The sequence below is a fragment of the Capricornis sumatraensis genome, chromosome 1 (assembly GCF_032405125.1).
Source record: "Capricornis sumatraensis isolate serow.1 chromosome 1, serow.2, whole genome shotgun sequence".
NCBI classification, from domain to species: Eukaryota; Metazoa; Chordata; class Mammalia; order Artiodactyla; family Bovidae; genus Capricornis; species Capricornis sumatraensis.
In genome coordinates, this window is record NC_091069.1 from 47974581 (window position 1) to 47979178 (window position 4598).

A 4598-nucleotide genomic window follows, 5' to 3' on the forward strand; every position below is an offset into this window, starting at 1 on the left:
GACTGATTTTCTTTAGGATGGACTGGTTGGATCTCCTTGCAGTCCAAGGGACTCTCAAAAGTCTTCTCCAACACCACAGTTCAAAAGCATCAATTTTTCAGCCCTCAGCTTTCTTCATGGTACAACTCTCATATCCATACATGACTACTGGAAAAACCATAGCTTTGACTAGATGGACCTTTGTTGACAAAGTAATGTCTTCTGCTGTTTAATATGCTGTCTAGGTTGGTCATAACTTTTCTTCCAAGGAGCAAGCATTTTTTAATTCCAAGGCTGAAGTCACCATCTGCAGTGATTTTGGAGCCAAAAAATAATAAAATAAAATCTGTCACTGTTTCCACTGTTTCTCCATCTATTTGCCATGAAGTGATGGGCCCAGATGCCATGATCTTTTCTAAATGTTCGTTTTCACTCTCCTCTTTCACTTTCATCAAGAGACTCTTTAATTCATCATCACTTTCTGCCATAAGAGTGGTGTCATCTGCATATCTGAGGCTATTGATATTTCTCCTGGCAATCTTGATTCCAGCTTGCGTTTAATTCAATCCAGCATTTCTCATGAATCACTATGCACATACGTTAAATAAGCAGAGTGACAATATACAGCCTTGATGTACTCCTTTCCCTATTTGGAACCAGTCTGTTGTTCCATGTCCAGATCTATCTGTTGCATCTTTCCTACACATAGATTTCTCATGAGGCAGGTCAGGTGGTCTGGTATTCCCATCTCTTTCAGAATTTTCCACAGTTTGTTGTGATCCACACAGTCAAAGGCTTTGGCATAGTCAATAAAGCAGAAATAGATGTTTTTCTGGAACTCTCTTCCTTTGTTTGATAATCCAATGGATGTTGGCAATCTGATCTCTGGTTCCTTTGGATTTTCTAAAAGCAGCTTGAACATCTGGAAGGTCATGGTTCACGTATTGCTGAAGCCTGGCTTGGAGAATTTTGAACACTACTTTGCTAGCTTATGAGATGAGCGCAATTGTATGGTAGTTTGACCATTCTTTGGCATTGCCTTTTTTGGGGATTGGAATGAAAACTGACCTTTTTCAGTCCTGTGGCCACTGCTGAGTTTTCCAAATTTGCTGGTGTATTGTGTGCAGCACTTTCATGACATCATCTTTTAGGATTTGAAATAGCTCAACTGGAATTCCATCACCTCTACTAGCTTTGCTTGTAGTGATGCTTCCTGAGGCCCAATAGACTTCACATTCCAGGATGTCTGGCTCTAGCTGAGCAATCACACCAGTGTGATTATCTGGGTGTGAACACCTTTTTTTTTTTTTTTTAGTAGTTCTTCTGTGTATTCTTGCCACCTCTTCTTAATATCTTCTGCTTCTGTTAGGTCCATACCATTTCTGTCCTTTATTGTGCCTATCTTTGTATGAAAATTTCCCTTGGTACCTCTAATTTTCTTGAAGAAATCTCTAGTCTTTCCCATTCTATTGTTCTCCTCTATTTCTTTGCATTGATCACTGAGAAAGACTTTCTTATATCTCCTTGATATTCTTTGGAACTCTGCATTCAAATGGGTATATCTTTCCTTTTCTCTATTGCCTTTTGCTTCTCTTCTTTTCACAGCTATTTGTAAGGCCTCCTCAGATGACCATTTTGCCTTTTTGCATTTCTTTTTCTTGGTGATAGTCTTGATCCCTGCCTCCTTACAGTGTCAAGAACCTCTGTCCATAGGCACTCTATCAGATCTAATCCTTTGAATTTATTTGTCACTTCCAATGTATAATTGTAAGGGATTTGATTTAGGTTCTACCTGAATGGTCTAGTGGTTTTCTCCATTTCTTCAATTTAAGTCTGAATTTGTCAATAAAGAGTTCATGGTCTGAGACACAGTTAGCTCCTGGTCTTGTTTTTGCTGACTGTGTAGAGCTTCTCCATCTTTGGCTGCAAAGAATGTAATCAATCTAATTTTGGTATTGAACATTTGGTGATATCTATGTGTAGAGTCTTCTCTTGTGTTGTTGGAAGAGGATGTTTGCTATGACCAGTGTTTTCTCTCGGCAAAACTCTGTTAACCTTTGCCCTTCTTCATTCTATACTCCTTGACCAAATTTGCCTGCTACTCTAGATATTTCTTGACTTCTTACTTTTGGTTTCCATTCCCCATTATCTACTAAATATTATAAAATTTTTGCAACGTGGAGGAAATGCATTACTTTTGTAGAGGACATTCAGAAAAAGCTTCCTGGAACACATGTCCAGCTGTCTTCCTGATTTCCCTTACCTTTCCCTGATCTCTCACAAAGGACTCTCACAGTGATCTAAACCATAGCCTCAGTCTCCTCTGTGTCTCTAAACTGTTTGGCTTAACATCACATGTATCCTCAGCAAAATATTGGGGTGGAATGTGACCCTAGATTCCAGTCACTTTCCTTTATACTTTTTTTGTGGGATAGGGTACACAGGCATTAGACTCCATGATCTTGGGTTTCTTTCTTTTTTTTCTTTTTAAAATCATTTTATTGTTTATACCATAGTCATATTTAAATTGGCAGAACTGTTCCCATGACAGACCAGACAGAGACCTGTTATTCAAAGAAAAATAGATAAAGGTTTTCATAAAGCTTGAGGAGAGAAATTCTGCAATAATTAACACAAGAATGGCTGTAGAATCTCAGGCAATGGTGCCAAGATGTGTGAACAGATAGGAACATAGGGTGCTCCAGCAGCAGCTGGTCTACGTATGTTGGCCTGAGACCACTGCTGCTTCCTAAAAGGGATTTCTTAGTAGGTTTGGTCAGGGGATCACTTGTAATAGACATATAAGTGAAGTAGGGTGACACTTGTGCAGAATAAATTCTACAAGTTCCAGGGAAGGTTTTATAAATTTCATTGGTGATTAATAGTTGTTTAATTATGACTCTTCAAAGGCAGATCCCTTAAACAGACATTCAGGGAAATTTAACAACCAGTGAAATTCTTAAGCCAAAAAAATAAACCTACACACCATGAATTAAAATGGTGCCATGTTAGGCCTTCTGGAAGAACCAGAGCAGGAAAGGTTATTCAAAGAGAAGATCTTCATCTTTCTCTTGAGCCAGGAGATTAGCAGGCTCTGTCACTTCTCCAGCTGCCCTCCCTTGCTCCAAGTCTTTATCAGATTTTTCCTTGAGAATCTTTTTATTCTCCTGTATTTTCTTTAACCTGTAGAACTCTTCTCACTCTCTCTCATTCAGCTCTGTGATGATACAGGGAATGATGACATGTTCAATGGCATTTACATGCCTGTTGGTTATCTTAATATCTTTATCCAAAGCAACAAAGAAGTCTGCAGCGAAGCCAGTTCTACCAGTAGTTCCACTGCTTTGGCATAATTCCTCTTCAGTTTAGTCAAACTGTTCCCCACCTCGGGCTAAACCAGTCAGTTCATAACTGTCAGTTCCTTCATGGTAATGTTCAAACCCTGGCAAAGGGACACCTGTTACATTATCTTTCTTTGCTCTAATCTTCACTTGGGCTCCATTAACATATTGGATAACTGGGGTGCTTAAGTCCCTCGCTGTGAACTTGGCCTCAGAAAGTGAAAAGGCAGCTTCTCTCATCACTTCACCCTTCTACACGTTAGTCTCTATTATTATCTTCTTAAGGATCTGTCGAAAGAGTTAAGGCATTAGATTTCTTCTGTCTTCATGAAGTTTCCACCTATCTGTGCTCCTTTTAACCGAGCCTTCATGATGGTCTGTGCCACTCGGGAGGGAAAGATTTCAGTTCGGTCTTTGCCTGACATTCTGAAGATGACTGGCTCGGTTCCCTGGCTGGGTAACCGTGGCTGCAACAACCCAACCACTGAGTCTTTCTAAACCTGAGTCAGCTGTTTGTGTCATGTGACTCTCTCACGATGCTAAGAGGCAGCCAGGATATGCTGTCTTCACTTCTGTTTCCGCTTGGTACCTATCAGATCTTGAGTTTCTACTGCAGCACTTACACCCCACACCAGTGTATTTACTTAGCCAACTTACAGAAGGCTCTCTATGGTGGAAAGCAGTATGCTGGGCTCTGAAAAACAGGAATGTATAAAACCCCATCCTTATCCTTGAGGAATGCATGACCTACTGATAACGGGATGTAGGTTTTAGGTTCCAAGTTCATACTGTCCCCTTGCTTGTCTCACTTTAACAGTGAACTTCTGTGACGTCAGCCCAGTCAGCTGTCCCAATCTTAGTCTTCCCACAGGCATAACTGTGGGCCTTAGAGTAGATTCTGTAAGGACTAATCACTTATTCCTAAATTTTACTGGCTACAGTTCTGTTTCACTTTGGCATTATTCATAGAGACCTCTAAGTACTCCCCATACAAATATCTCCTCAGTGTGAATAATGACAGGTGGATCAGTGGAGTAGACAAGGATCACAGACGTCTAGAGTATCTGAAGGCAACAGTTTAGTTTGTGGTATAGCCAAGATTCTAGCAGGATGTCATTTGGAAGAAATTAGTTTATCTCTGAACAAAGAATAGCAGACAGTGGAAGAAAAGTATCACCCTTAATATGTTCCACTCCTAAGTTTTCCCCAAATCGCTATAGTATACTACAGCTGTATCTGTTTAGCTACACTGCAAATGCTCTGTATTTGCAAGCATTT

General features: G+C 40.1%; 1 pseudogene; it reads right to left on the bottom strand.

Moving 5' to 3' along the window:
* Positions 1-3020: 3020 nt before the first annotated feature.
* Positions 3021-3745, bottom strand: LOC138088262 (V-type proton ATPase subunit D pseudogene; annotated as a pseudogene).
* Positions 3746-4598: the final 853 nt, after the last annotated feature.